General features: G+C 33.9%; 1 protein-coding gene across 49 annotated transcripts in view; it reads right to left on the bottom strand.

The window, feature by feature from the left end:
* LOC307184329 (teneurin-2-like) overlaps positions 1 to 16,107 on the bottom strand; it is a 2,867,364-nt gene that overhangs the window by 2,103,499 nt on the left and 747,758 nt on the right. For 2 of the 49 annotated variants that reach the window (XM_079917760.1, XM_079917758.1), the window contains one exon: positions 6,921 to 7,057. The exons of the other annotated variants lie outside the window; for them this stretch is intronic. The gene's annotated coding sequence lies outside the window, so the exon portion shown is untranslated. The remainder of the gene's footprint in view (positions 1 to 6,920; positions 7,058 to 16,107) is intronic. 49 annotated transcript variants of the gene reach the window in all.

Raw genomic sequence — 16,107 nt, 5'->3', positions numbered from 1 at the left:
TTCAACATTATAATTGCTCTTGAGATTACTATTCAATATCTGTACCAACTATATCCAAGGACATATTAGAATACCATTTAAATATACAAATAGTAAACACATTGAGAATAACACCTATTTTCTAATTCTGTTTAAATTTTAGACCAGACTTTAAAGTCTGTTTAAACTTTAGTCCAGTAGGCAATTCTTGATATCATGTGTATTAAAATAAGTCTGCTACATAGAAAAAGCAAAAATAAACAAATGGGACTTAATCAAGCTTATAACCTTTTGCACAGCAAAGGAAACCTTAAACAAAATGAAAAGACAACCTACAGAATTGGAGAAGATATTTGCAAATAATGCAACCGACAAGGGTTTAATTTCTAAAAAATACAAACAGCACATACAACTCAATAACAAAAAAACAAACAACACAATCGAAAAATCGGCAGAAGACCTAAACAAACATTCCTCTAAAGAACACATAGAGATAGGCAACAGGAACATGAAAAGATGCTCAACATCACGAATTATTAGAGAAATGCAAGTCAAAACTGCAATGAGGTATCACCTCACACTGGTCAGAACGGCCATTATCAAAAAGTCTACAAATAGTAAAGGCTAGAGAGTGTGTGGAGAAAAGGGAACCCTCTTACACCATTGGTGGGAATGTAAACTGGTTCAGCCACTGTGGAGAACAGTATGGAGGTTCCTTAAAAAAACTGAAAATAGTGTTACCATATGATCCAGCAATTCTACTCCTGGGCATACATCCGGAAAAAACAAAAGCTCTAATTTGAAAAGATATATGCATACCTATGTTCATAGCAGCACTATTTACAATAGCCAAGACACAGAAGCAACCTAAGTGTCCATCGACAGATGAATGGATAAAGGAGATGTGGTACTTATATACAATGGACTATTACTCAGGCATAAAAAAGAATAAAATAATGCCATTTGCAGCAACATGGATGGACCTAGAAATTATCATACTCAGTGGAGTAAGTCAGATAGAAAAAGACAAATATTATATGATATCACTTATATGTGGAATCTAAAAAGTAGTACAAACAAACTTATTTACAAAACAGAAACAAACTTATAGACATAGAAAACAAACTTATGGTTACCAAAGGGGGAGGGGAGGGGACAAACTGGGAGAATGGGATTAACAGATACAAACTACAATATATAAAATAGATAAAAACAAGGACCTACTGTGTAGCCAGTTCTTGTAATAAACTATAGTGGAAAAGAAAATACAGATGTATACATATATATACATATAACCAAATCATTTTGCTGTACACCTGAAACTAACAAAATATTGTAAATCAACTATACTTCAACAAAAAAATAATAATTCTGTTACAAATCATTTGAGATCATTTCCTGACCACATCACCTTCACTAAAGTAGCCTGTCACCATTCTATCTCTTTACAGTTGTATATTTTAATGATTCTTATCCTTTTCTGAAACTATTTATTTACATATTTGTTTACATGTTTGTCACTGATATCAGACAGTTATAAGAAAAGCACCAATAATAATAATATTTAATAGCATTTAATAGTAACTAAGATTTATTGAGCACTTATTATAAGCCAGAAGCTATCCAAGGACTTTACGGGTATTAGCACATAGACTTGTCATAAGAACCCTATGAATTGGGAACTAGTATTATCCTCATTTGATAGATGAAGAAATTGAGTGACAGAGGGTTCCTGGCCCACCTTGATTCAATTCATACAATATTCTTTATCTTTCTTCTTCACTGTCTTCTGCCTTAATCATGGTTCACTGCATTTCTACAAGAATCACCGTTCTCATAAAAGTGGTGTTACAACAAAGGTGTCAAAAATATATTTTGGGAGCATAATATTTTAGTGTGCACACACACACACATATGTATAATATATATATAGTATTTATATATATATTATATATATAATATATGTATTTCTAATGAATAAGAGTTATGGAATATTGCCCAAAGTCCATTTTATACTTCTAAAATATTTCTCTGAGTAAACCAGAATACTGAAAGAGTTGTCCCCAGCGTTTTGGTGGCTCCTTCCTATCTGCCTCTAAAATCCCCACATAATTAATATCACTGAACTGTTTAAGCACAGAAGTATTTAAAGAGAATTCTTAAAAAAATAAAAAGCAGTTTTGCAGTTTCCACTTCCTCTTGTTCCAATCTGGTTTCAGTCTCTCCCAGTGCATTGAGATATTTTAGTCAAGTCACAGGTGACCTCTGTCTCCATGTTCTTATAGAAAATGGTTACTTTCCTCTACTTTTTACTCTCTCACCTTCTCAGATCCCCTCATGCTAGTTTTCCACCTAGCTCACAAGCACCTCCATCTCAGTCTCTTCTGATTCTGCACCTCTATCTAAATTATACATATGAAATTATTCAGATAAAGCTGAGGTATATTGGTAAAACAAATGTCTAGTAAAAAGTCTTACCTTGTGGCCAGAGATGGGTTACACAATTTGGCTACAAGCTTCGGAGAAGCTAACTCCAAGAATGACCCGTAATTTGCAATAATTTTACTACTCCAAGAATGAGCCGTAATTTGTAATAATTTTACTACTTGCTTGTTTCTGCTCCAGTTATCAAATACTTTGCTTCTTGCCTCTAGCTGTCCTATTTTTTTTCCAGACTGGTCATTCTTTGAAATCAAGAAATGATTTCTAAAAGTACACCTATCTTTTACACTCAAACATTAGAACCTTTTTTTCAAACACCAGGCAACCACCTTTGAAGGCTTACAATACTATGCAGTACACAGGAATGAAACATTAATCTTACTTTCACACTCTGGATAGCAAAAGATTGAATGCCAGGATATAACTATACATGCTGAGACAATATATGTTAAATAAATATGCTGAACATATGTTCAAACTATCCCAATTTACATTATTCTGAAAGATAATAATGATGAAGATGAGGGTAGATAAAAAATATGTTCTGGTCACATAGTTTTAGCATATGTTGTTTACTATTTTTCTGCTTGAGAATTTCACAATACACATTTACATATTAAAGTTTCTGAGAAGTACCCAAAAAAAGCTAGTTAATTTTGTTTATTATATATTACCAAAACTGATTTGAATATGGTACTTTATCTCTTTATGTCTCTCCTTATTTTTGAGATAGTTATATTTATATCCTTTGGAACATTATTTTATGTTAAGTTAGTTTGGAAAATGTTATTATAGAAAAATTATCTGAATAAACAAAATCAGAAGCAGTTTACATCAATCAGTTGTCATTTTTTAATTATTATATTAACTACTATTATCATCCTTTAGATCAGAGTTTGTTACTTAAGTTGAAGGTGGAAGGAAATTTTCAGAATCACTTTTTAACAATATCTCTCTTCAGGCCCAACCAAAATTTTCTGAGTCATATCTGAAGGAGAAAAGCCCAGGGATATAAATCCTTTGGAAAAGCTCTACAGATGACTTGAATGCTGACATAGCACTTCCTCCACCAGTTTTGTCTTTTCCCTCACTATTGATCTATATATTGATAATTGCTCCAATATTTCACTTCACTTTGTTTTGTAAAAGAGCATATTAATCTCTCAAGACCAAATCTGACAGACATAATCACAAACTTTGCAATTATCCCTTAGCTTGGATTTTTCAAAGTAAGCCTTGCTCTTATTTCCAATTTTAGGTAGTCATCTAAACTACTCAATTTTAAGTAAGTAGCTATATATATGTATATATATTTTAGATATATATCCACATTTACAGAAATATCGGTGCACTTATTTTTAAGAAATCTCAATGTTTCTTGAACCTCAAATATCTACTAAACATATTTTTCCCCTTCAAAAATATAAGCAGTCATTTCCCATAAAGCACATAAGCCCTATCAAGGGAGTACATCAAATATTTCACTTCTGGGCAGACATTTCCCTTAAGACATGTCTATATTGGGCCCAGAGATTGTGCTGCAAACTTTCGTATAGTGAACTAAAAATTATTCAGACCTGTAGTATTTCAGCTATGCACTACAGCTTAACAAGATCCATGTGAATGTTGTCACTGGGAAAATATCAATAATCACTATATTTACACAATTATATTTATATTACTTAAAATAATATTTAAATTTGATGAAGCAGTAGATAAAATTTAGGTAGAATTAAATTTACCAGTGAGATATTTTTCACATTACTGAGTGGCATGATTCACTTAAAGCTAACTGGATCTGGCACTGATCATTTTGGATTGATGGTCTGCTTTAACCACATTGGCCAAGCTGGTTGTAAGACATTTAACTTCAAGTTCCAGTTGGCTTCTGCTATACATATGTGTATTCAGTGTTCACTCATCTGGTTTTAGTAACAGTCCCACTTTAATCTGTGAAGGATTTATCCACTTTATCAACTGATACTTATTCATTTTATTTGACTTCCAAGTTGGCAGGATATTTCTAGCACCATTACATGGAATCCAAACTTACAAGGTTGATCAAATTTCAAATGTAGGTCACAATAAACCATAACCTTCCATTCATTCCTCAAAAATTCATTGAGTATACAGCCTTTTGCTTGTACTGTGCCCAGTAGGCAGAAGAACAGAGAGGAAAACAGTTCGTAAGTGTCATAAAGACATGGTTACTCCCCTCAAAGGATTTACAGTCTAGTGAATCCTCCCTTTACATTCAACTTGGGTGGCATTCACTTCTATCTATAAATTATAACTCAAAATTATTTTATAGCCTTCTTACTTAAAAAAGGCAAGCATCTCTAAATTTATAAACAAAAGAAGCACAAAGATTGCAGTAATTTAGACTGCTTAGTAAATATGAAAACTTTTTTATGAAAGAGAAGTATTGGTACAATGCTGAAATATAACTATTTCTTTGTGGCTGGAGTATGCATATGTGGAGAAGTCATATGCCAAGTTTTTATACAGAAACCATTATCTCGTTCATAATTCCACTATTGACTTATCCAAATGCTGCTTGGAAGTAGTTATCTTTGCTAGTACATCATACAATTAAAACAGTATTTATTGATTAGAAATATTTTGACACGTAAATATGTTTTCAACTCATTAGGGGGAAAAACAAAAAATTACCGTAACACCTTTAGACCTAGGTATGAATATCAGCTTTCAATCTCTAGCCAGGAAACCTTGATTTGAGCACCAACATTTAAAAACTGTCATGTGAGCAGATAGTTCTATAAAGCAAACTGATCTTTCAGGAAATCCAAAATGGGTATGTTTAAATTTCCACTGAGCATTTCTCTTTCCAGAGAGGAAAGTCATAGCTACGAGTAGATTTGCTGAGAAGATCTGCATGCAGTCAGCATCACATATCTCCAAAGTCAGTCGTCTGCTTGGGGCAGAGGTGAATTATCTGTTTTATGGGGGCTCAGATAGAGGTCACTGCTTGGACTGCAGTTCTGACTTGTCTGTAGTTTGTTTTGTGTAAATGTGGAAGTAGCAGCTTCTGAATCCCTGTCGTGAAGCAAACATTATCCTCTGTTTGAAGCTGGATTTACCCTGAGTTTCCATGATGAGACCTTATAAACAGAACTCTCTTCTTGGCAGATAGAAATGTGAAGAGATTTATCTTGTGACCTTCTCTGTGAATCATTATAGGCTCCAAAATGTGACTATTAACATGTCAAAGAATATTTGTGGTAGAGGGTGGACATGCTCATTTCTAAAATGTATAAATTGAGGCTCAAATCAGTTATTTTTCATGAAAAAAAAAGCACTCAACAGCACACTTTTCTAAACAATCCAAAATTAGTAGTTGAAAAGAGGATTTACTCTTCTGTATTTATAGAACAACCAGAAAATTCTTTTAATGATAATGTTATTAAGGCAACAGCAAATTTGGGACTAAGGAAACACTGTTAGATAATTGTCTTGAGAATAAAATGCTGTGCCAACTTTATTGTTTATGGACAGTGAGGAAAAAAGAATCTGGGTAACAGTTTAATGTCCTTGCCAACTTCAAAATGCCTAGCATAATTAAAAACTAGCCAAATTTCAAATACCCCTGGAAAGGTCACAGTTTTGAGGCAGGGTGAACACATATAGCTGAATGTTTTAATGTCACTAAAGAGCACGTTTCAGAACAGAATTCTTCACGTCTCAAAGTTGGCAATTCATGAAGGTAAATTGCCAAAAACTCTTTCAAACAGGAGGTGCTTAATGAAACGAGGCTGGAAATCTCAGATACTCAGAGGATTTTTTTCATTACCTACAAGCAATTCCAAATAGATCATTCCCTGGCCTCAGGAGGGAGACAGGGAAACATAATTGTTTTACTTCTTAACTTAAATGGGGACATTGAGTCACTGACTATTTACTCTCTCTTTAGAATCACCATTTTACCCTGCTGATATTACGTGCATAGTCTGCAATAATGGAAAATCCATTTGGCTTTATTACGGGAGAAGGTATTCAAAGGCAATAAAACTTATTGTCAAACTAGGGTTGGCTTTGCAGAAAATGATTTCAAAATGTCCTTTATTTTGTTAAGCAGATTCTATGTAACTATTACAGAGATGATGCTTTTGGACATAATAAGCTAATCATCATCAGATTTAAGTGAGCAAGTGTGAACTCTTGATAGACTTTAAGTAATGAAAACTGGGTTATATCACACAAGTCTGAACACCAAGATTTTTTAGCAGTGTTTCAACCATATGTAAATATATATATTTTAAGTTAGGGTGATTTTATCTGTATAACAAAGAGCTTTCACCTGAACTTACTCGAGGTAGGGGAGCTGGCTATTTCTGATGTAGCTCATATTAGCTCAAGAGAGTTTACTGTGAAATATTCAGAACTTTTACAAGTAGGTTTTTAAGTCATCTCATGGAAATTGGCAAGGGCTATAAATCATAGCTCCCACCTCTTGTCTGAGAGCCAATTTACCAGCATACCTTTGGAAATGATAGGCAAGGAAAGTCCCTTCCTAGAGATGATTTTTTGAACAGAGACTTGAAGGTACTGAAGTAAGCTATGCAAAGATGATGCGGAAGGACATTACAGGCAGGCTGGAACTGTGAATGCAGAAGGCCTGAGAAAGAATGAGAAAGAAATCAATAGCTTAAAATGTGGATATAGTGTAAAGAGTAAGGTAAAACATATCCAGAGATCTAGGAGAGGTTATATAATGTAAGCCATGATAAGGAGTCTACCTTGTAACTATAATAGACATCTATAGGGTAGGTTTTGAGTAGGGAAGAACATGATTTGTTTTCATTATTTTAAGGCTCATTCTAGCTGTTCTATGGGGGAAAAAAAGACGTTAAGAGTTAAGATTAAAAGTAGGAAGATAAGTTTGGGTGTTACTGCAATACTGCCTGCAAGAGATGATGGGTTGAACTTAGCATTATTGTGGATATGGTGGGAAGTATTGATAGTCAGATCTAGCATATATTTTGAAAGTAGAATCTGTAGAGCATAATGATAGTATGAGGGTGAGAGAAATCAAGGATAATCTATATTTTTGCCCTAAGCAAAAGGGCAAATACTGATGCAATTTTCCACAATGAAAAGGCTGGGAGACAGACAGATTTGTTAAGTTGAGGGCTAAAAATTAAAATTCTATTTTGTATACAAAATGTCATATTAGGTTTAAAATATTATGAGCCCATGTATAACCCTCTAATAGAACTGTCCTATTGTTTACAATTGAAGTGATCTGATTAATGGATCAGATTTATAGGAAAGATTCCTGTCAATATAGAATCTGGTTCTGTTTGTGATAAACTTTTTTTTTTTAACATCTTTATTGGAGTATAATTGCTTTACAATGGTGTGTTAGTTTCTGCTTTATAACAAAGTGGATCAGTTATACATGTACATATGTCCCCATATCTCTTCCCTCTTGCGTCTCCCTCCCTCCCACCCTCCCTAGGTGGTCACAAAGCACTGAGCTGATCTCCCTGTGCTATGCGGCTACTTCCCACTAGCTATCTATTTTATGTTTGGTAGTGTGTATAGGTCCATGCCACTCTCTCGCTTTGTCCCAGCTTACCCTTCCCCCTCCCCGTATCCTCAAGTCCATTCTCTAGTAGGTCTGCATGTGATCAACTTTTACCCTGAAGCAGTACTGAAGAGGTGACTAGGAAGTTATTGAATTATGTAGTGTTGGAAGTAATTTCCTATCACCATTATCACACAATAATTCAGTATTCTTTCCTTTTGATTTCCCAGTTTTAGAACTATATAAATTATGCTGGATATTCTATAACAAATATTCACTTGGAACCTCCACTGAATTGTAGGAAAAGATGACAAAATCAATTTTTCTAATAATTAAGGTACTTAAAGAATTTCCTTTAAAAACTTATCTGATATAGATATATTTGTTTAAAATTATTGAATATTTAAAAGTTAAAGTTTTACCTATGTTCACAGGCAAAGATGAACTGCATGAAAAGTAATATAAAGATGGAACTTCTTTAAGAGCAGATTACAGATAAATTCTATAAATCTCAAAAAAGTGAGCTTTTCATATAAAATGTGTAAATGAGTTTAAATAGATATACAATATTTATTTCCAAATTTTAATCTTTATAAACATTGCATTCATCCAATAGTAACACATAAAATTAAGTTCCTGAAAATGAAGTTAATAATATGCAATGGTTATGAAACTTAATTCACATTTGTTATTACATCCTTCATTATTATCAATCTTTAATTCTTTAAATGCATATTGCATGTTATGCAGTAAATATTAAAATATATTTTGACTTATTAGCTTTAGAATAACTGATTTAAATTGTTCTAAAATCTGCATTCTATGTGTAGAATGTATATTTGATTTTCCTATATTGCTAACTTACTTTATCAAGAAACATATTTTGTCAGTATATTTGTTTTTGTTTCTGATGAAGAAGTTGAAATATTCTTACTAATCATAAAGAAAAGAAGAAGAAGAAGAGGAGGAGGAGGAGGAGGAGGGGAGGGGCAGGGGGAGGGGAGAGGGAGGGGAGTGTAGGGGAGGGGGAGGAGGAGGAGGAGGAGGAGGAGGGGGAGGGGAGGGGGAGGGGAGGGGAGGAGGAGGCAGAGGAGGAGGAGGAAGAAGAAAAAGAAGAAGGAGAAGGAGAAGAAGGAGAAGGAGAAGAAGAAGAAAAAAAGAAGAAGAGGAGGAGGAAGAAGAAGAAGTGGTGAAAAGAAAATAGGATGTCTTCTTTTGCTGGGTGGAGATTTAAGAAAGTGACTATAGATAGAAACAGGTTAGCTTCAGTAAATATGAATCACCTTGGGAACAGAAGGGTCTGCTTCCTTCCATGTGAAGTTTGTCTCTGCCACAAGTCATCTACAGGTAATACTGATAAATAAATTAGCCACTCAAAACGAAAAAGCACATGCTTCCTTAAAGAAGCACTCTGATTGAAGAAGGAAGGTTAAGATATGTGACAAAAATTCACTATAAAAAAGGGAAAACTTCAAACCTCTTCCCAAGATTAAAAAAAAAAGAATCAAATTCAAGTCCTAACAAGTAACTGAAAAAGATCCCAGTAAACAGAAGGCATCTTTCATTTCTATCTCCTTTGACTGTTATTGGCAGAAAATTGATGTGTGTCTTTTATTGATTTAATATACATATCTAACATCTGAACAGTCTTATATTTCACACTTCTTATATGAGTATAATGTGGAAACTGTAGTTTGAGGTTCCAGGGGAATAAGGACATTGAAAAAGATTCTGTGTGGCCATTACAGCTGTTGCAGGTAGCGGGGTGAAGTCACATGCCATTATAGAGACATATCAGGTGAATTAACTTCTATGGAATTGAAGCTCCCTTTTATGAACTTAATCCTCAAGATTGTGAATCTGGGGGTAGAAATTTATCTATACTTATAATAACTTGGCCTCAGGGCAAAAGATGATACCATGTTTGACCATGATTACAAGGAAATGTTTAAAACAGAACATCTAACCATCAGTCATTCTTCATCTGTAAAATGGGGATAAGAGTATATACCTTATAGAATTTTCATGAAGATTAAAAGATAAATTACATATAGGGTCCCAAGTGGTGATTTGTTATTTCTTGAAATAACAAGTCAAATGATGATTTTTGTACTTTGAGTAACAAAAGACAGGTTTGTATCATGGGGGGAAAGATTATTTTGTTTCAGTTGAAGGAAAATACAATATAAAGGTGAGTATATTTATTTTATTTAATAGTTACTAACATAGCATTCATTATGTACCAGCTGCTACTTTAAATGTTTTACAAGTAAGAACTCATAACAAACCTATGCATAAAGAAGTAGTTTTTTCACATTTTATAGATCACAAAACTAAGGCACAGGGAGTTAACCTCTGTAAGAAGCAGAGCCAGCAGGCAAACCCAAGCCAGCTGGCGGCCATCACACACTGAAACCACACATTCTGCTACTCTGTCTCTTTTTAAGTGTTACAAAACTTTGATTTTTACTTAACAGACTTTGTCATTTGAGTATCATAAGTCATGTATATATGTATGTATGTATGCATTTCTATAAAAGTACTGCATCATTCAAATTCTTCTTTGAATAAGTACACATTCAAAGCAATTAACTATAAAAGTATGATAGGTCTTCCCTGGTGGCGCAGTGGTTGAGAGTCCACCTGCCGATGCAGGGGACACGGGTTCGTGCCCCGGTCCGGGAAGATCCCACATGCCGCGGAGCGGCTGGGCCCGTGAGCCATGGCCGCTGGGCCTGCGCGTCTGGAGCCTGTGCTCCGCAATGGGAGACGCCACAACAGTGAGAGGCCCGCGTACCGCAAAAAAAAAAAAAAAAAGTATGATAATACTCCCTTTCCTTTTGAGAAGAAAACAGATATCATCAGTTATCTCATTGTTTATAGTTAGGCATATTTTTTCCCTAAACAGAATTAAACTTGCATTTTAAAGACTCACCTTATCAAAACTATATTTAAAAATAATCACATCAAGCTAACACTGATTGGTTGTATACTATGTTCTAGGTGCTGTTTTAGTGATTTTTTTTTAAATAACTCGTTTTACTTTTAAATACATAAAAGCACCATTTATTTTTGGTGGTCAATTCTATACTTCCTGATATAAATTCTATATTTCTTCTTAATCAGGTTTAAGCTATACTTTCTCTCTTTAGATTGTGTGGATTTAATGAGATTTTAAAAAATAAAGAAGAATATGCATAGCTCACTAAAAATCAGAAGAGGAGAAAATTTCAAATGTCTCTTTCTCTTCTTCTTTCCCTTCAAGAACAATTAAAAGATCTAATCCAATCATTTTACAAAATTAGAATTAAAATATTTGTACGATAGAAGTAAAATATTAGCTGCCTATTTTGAGTGTTTCCTTGGTGCTAGATCCATAATCCCATTTAAACCTCACACCATTCTCTCTGCTTGGTATTACTATTCCTACTTTACTTTGAAAGTAGGAAAGAAATCAGCACAACTAAGCCTCAGAAATATCTAGTAGCTTGCTCAAGTGTACACAGTTCCAGAGCAAGGATACGATCATGCCGTGTCTGCAAAACCTGACTGCTTGCAAAACCCAGCCTACCGCCTGCCAAAGAACTGACTGACACCCAACTCCAGCACTGTACTTATGAAGAGAGTGCCTGTTAAGATGTAAGCAAAGCCTCTGCTCTTTCAGCCCTTGTTCCGTCATGAGTAAAGAGCCATGATAAACTCGTGGGTATCTCTAAAATATTCAGGCTAGGAAAGTGCTGTAGTCTCATTAATTTTACCAACTGTGATAGAAAAGAGAGAGAAGAAAAATAAGTAACATTTTCAACTGTCAATAAATTGACTTAATAAAAGATACATTCCTAAATCTAGTGCCTAATTTTCTGCAAAAGCTATCTTCTTAATTTTATATTGTTTAGAGGTAACATATAAATTATTTTAATTTTTTTAGGTTATCTATAACAATTACTGCTTGAAAGTAGTTTTATAAAGTTATCCACAGGAAAGCATGAATTCATATGCTCTCAGCTGCATCATTTGAACTAAAATTATTCTTTTTCTTTTCATTAAGTTTGAAAAAATGAAACGTCCCATTTGCCACATATTGTACGCAATATGGTTTGTGGAAAATCATTTTCCACAGTCTGCCAAAGTATCCTACACCTGCACGAAGATTACAACCTTAGTTATAATTAACCTATGAAAAAGAAATGAAATAGAAAAGCAATAGTAGTACTGAGGAGATTAAAAGAAACATCCTCTATTGTATTTCTCAGAGAATATTATATTAAAATTCAAATTCTTTTCAGTGACAGATTGTTATAAGAATAAGAAATGGCACAAACAATCCATTTCAGGACAAAGATTTAACAAGAATAAGAAGGTTAATTATAATTGAATATTCCCTATGTATATCTTGGAAGATATGCCTCAGTCTATTTTTTATTGACAGGTAGTACTGTAAATTAAATGCAGTATTATGCATTCAAATTGGATTTCAACTATTCATCATCTATAGTCTAACATTAAAATTAGCCCTGATGATGACAGTCTAAAGATCATAATGAGAATATGATTTCCATTTGTATTGTAGTGGGGAGTGTAGGAGTTGGAGATTGGATTCATAATTTTGTTATAATCTTTGATGCCTGAAAAATCCATTCCATGTATCAACTATCCAGAATGTTAATACTGTACTGAGTATACTCTGAATGAATGATGATAAAGGCCACTTGTCTTCTACAAGAATTGGGCCAAATCCGAAAAGAACAACAACAACAAAAGTGGCAAAATCAAAATCCTGTCAATTCTACCATCAGTCACTGTTTATATAAACATGGGGATGTTAGTGTGTTCTCCAGGACCTCATGCAGAAATAAAACAAAACAAAAAACCAGCAGCACTGAGGCACTGTTACACAAGACGATCCTAAAAAAAGGAAAAAACAACAACAAGAGAAAGAGATGGAGAGAGACAGGGAGGCAGAGAGAGAGAGAAACAGAGAGTAGAAAGAGAGGAGAAGGGGGAAGGAATGGATAAAGGGTTTGTCTCTCTGATGATGGTCATGAGTGACTTCAACTGTGTGGATCAGTGGTTCTCATTCAGAGATAAACTGCAGAAATCTGACGTGGAATTCTATGAAGGTACTCATGTGCTTGGGCCTGCAGATGCTCAAATTATTCCCCGTGTAATTCTGAGGCACTGCTTGCCTCACGATCCTACGTGGTATTTCTCAAAGCAAGAGTTATGCATTACCTGCATTAGCAAAAACACTGGGATCAGGAAAAGGGGGTGCTTGTTGAAAATTATGGGTCCTATTAATTTAGAGTCTCTGGGAGTGAGGTCTGTGAGGTTTTATTTTTTAACACCATCTGCAGGTGAGCCTGATGATTCTCAATCATCTGTGGCACCTTGGCCATGCACTCTGTGATGAGCTGCTCCCTGGCCTGATGCTTTTTCTCCTTGGCCAGCTGCTACATGTTTGAAGTGTAAGGATCTCTGGAGCAAGGTTGGAGAAATAGCACTTGGCCATTGTCATTATGGCAATCTTAAAACCTAGGTAAGAAAGGTTAAGGTAGGGATGTCACTTGATGCATTAGTCTGACTGTTTTGTTTGTGAAATTAATATATTATTTCAGCTGTTAAAGAATAGTTTTACTGTGACAGGACCATGGCATTTTTCAAGCCACAGTCTCATCAAAAATTTCATACGTTTTTCGTTAGTCATTAAGACTAACAACCAAGATTGATTTTGTTTAAAATTATTGCTAGTTACCATGTATGAAGATTGAAGAAAAACAATTGGCACATATGTGAACACAAATATAACACATAACAAGTAGCTTCAATAAAACAAATGTCTATTTTCTTTTAATTTGTCTCCAAACAATTGCCTAAAATTTAAACTGCAAGAAACAGTGATTATAATAGCATCTGGTAGAATTTCTATCTCAACTGGGTTTTTTTTTTTTAAATAACTGCATGTAATTATTCATGACATTTGGGATTACTGAACACAAATAGAAGAAAGGGAATGAAATGTTAAGCTTTCCTGGGGATAAAAAATATTGTATATCTTTATTGTAACTCCTAATTTAATTAATGTATTCTTAATGCCAGCTGGTCAGATTATCTTAAAAGTTAACAAAAGAGATCCATCTGACACTTAACAAATAATAAATGTGAAAGAGTGTAATGCTGGAACACTGATATTATGCAATCAACATAACTAGAATAATGCAAAAAAAAAACTAAAAGAAGGAAACCATCTTAGTCAGCTGTAGTGCACATTTACTGTCATCTTGGGATGAGGAAGAGAGACCCTTATTATTATCTCAATCATGACATTAGATATAACAATAATCATATATTTAAATAAAAGTGAGATGTGTACCTGTTCCAAATGCTTTACAGGTAGAAGGTTAGGATATGTGGTTAGAACAACATATACCTGGAGTCAAATACTCAAGATCTCAAGCTGTCAGAGCTGGGTGAGTAATTTAACTTCTCTGGACCTTGCAGTTCTCATTTTAAAGATATGACTGTCCACATAATGCATTTAGAAGAGTACTGGGCATATAGTACTATATATATCTTTAATGTAATTTCTTTAAGCATACAAACAACACTTGATTTAAAATCAGAAAATACCTTCGGATCCTGCCTCTGTCATGGGGGCAAATCACTTAACTTCTCTGAAACTTAGTTTTTTTAGTTGGAATATAAGGTATTATTTATTTTACAAGTGAATTATTAGGATTAAATAAAATTACCTTTGCTCAAGTCCCCATCAAGTTTCTGGTAACTATTAGGTGCCTAATTAGCTTCTTCTTTAAGTCTCAATTCGGTATAGAATTCTAGCCATGGCCAGACGGCAAAGAACACAGATTTCAAAAACTGTAGGTAACTCTGAACTTGTTCTCATAATGACTAAACTTTGGTATGAGAAATAAAAAGCCTCTTTTCTTAGCTCTGTAATCTGACACCTGAGATCAGAGTAGGTATTTAATCCATATTTTTGTCTACCTCGTTCTATTTCTGTGAGTTTGTTTCAAAGACCATCCCAGTCTTTAATAACTATAACGTGTACACATTTGGACATATCAAAACAACTGATGCATCCTAGAGTCTGAGCAATCAATCCTACCTGGAAAAGGAGCTATGCTGTTTCCCTGTTCTTATGCACCTGAAGATGTGAAGTGTTAGAGGATGTTAAAGTACCACAATTAGCAACCTCAGTTATTTATATTTTACACCATTCTAAAAACTGTAATTTTTAAAAATATTATGGAAAATTCCACAAAATATCATTCAATAAATGATGAAGTCAAGAATACAGTTTTCCTCATTCAGTTGACATTATATCATGAATACAATTTTTCTCAACATAAAGGTAATATACTAATACCAGGCAAATGCATTCAGACAATACGGTCTGCTAAGATGTCAGCATACAAATTCATCATTTAGGGAGCTTTATAAAGTAATCAATTCAGTTAAGAACAAGAGTAAAGTAAGATAAAATTGTAACTAAATAATACAGAAAACCGTGAAAGGAAATCAAGCCAGGTGAAAAATATCTTTTAAGTTTTTATTAGAAAAATAAGGTTTTTGTTGAAATATTTCAAATCCATTGTATTGCACTGAACTGATTAAGTTCAGGTGCTGTATTGGCAGTCTGTACACTTTTTCTTTGACATTCACTTATTTCCCATGTTTTATAACATGCAAATGCATGTATCAATTTGCAGAGAAAGAGTAAATGTAAGTTATTTTTGCTGTTTATTCATATGTTAGATTAACTTTGTTTATCAACCCATATATTAAAATGTAATCATTTCATTGTCAGGAGCCTAAAGCTAATGTTAATTACAGTTTGAAACTTCGATTATTAATGCATCTTTACCTACTGAAGTGTGAAATAAGCAATAGTAGTTGGAGTTCACCAATTAAATTAGCTTCTGAGACAAGAATTCATAAGTAGGCATTTGTTCATGATGAACAAATGCTGCAGGATTTTGTGTTCTAAGCTGCGTTTGTGAAATATTAGTCCCAAGGAGTGAGAACAATGATTCAAAAAAACTACGATTAAATGACATATGCAATAAATACAATAGATGTGATAGGCATCCTATATCTTTTCTCTTCACATTTTGTAAGTC

The sequence above is a fragment of the Stenella coeruleoalba genome (genome assembly GCF_951394435.1).
Source record: "Stenella coeruleoalba genome assembly, chromosome: 3".
Taxonomy (NCBI): domain Eukaryota; kingdom Metazoa; phylum Chordata; class Mammalia; order Artiodactyla; family Delphinidae; genus Stenella; species Stenella coeruleoalba.
This window is presented reverse-complemented; position numbering and strand designations above follow the sequence as displayed.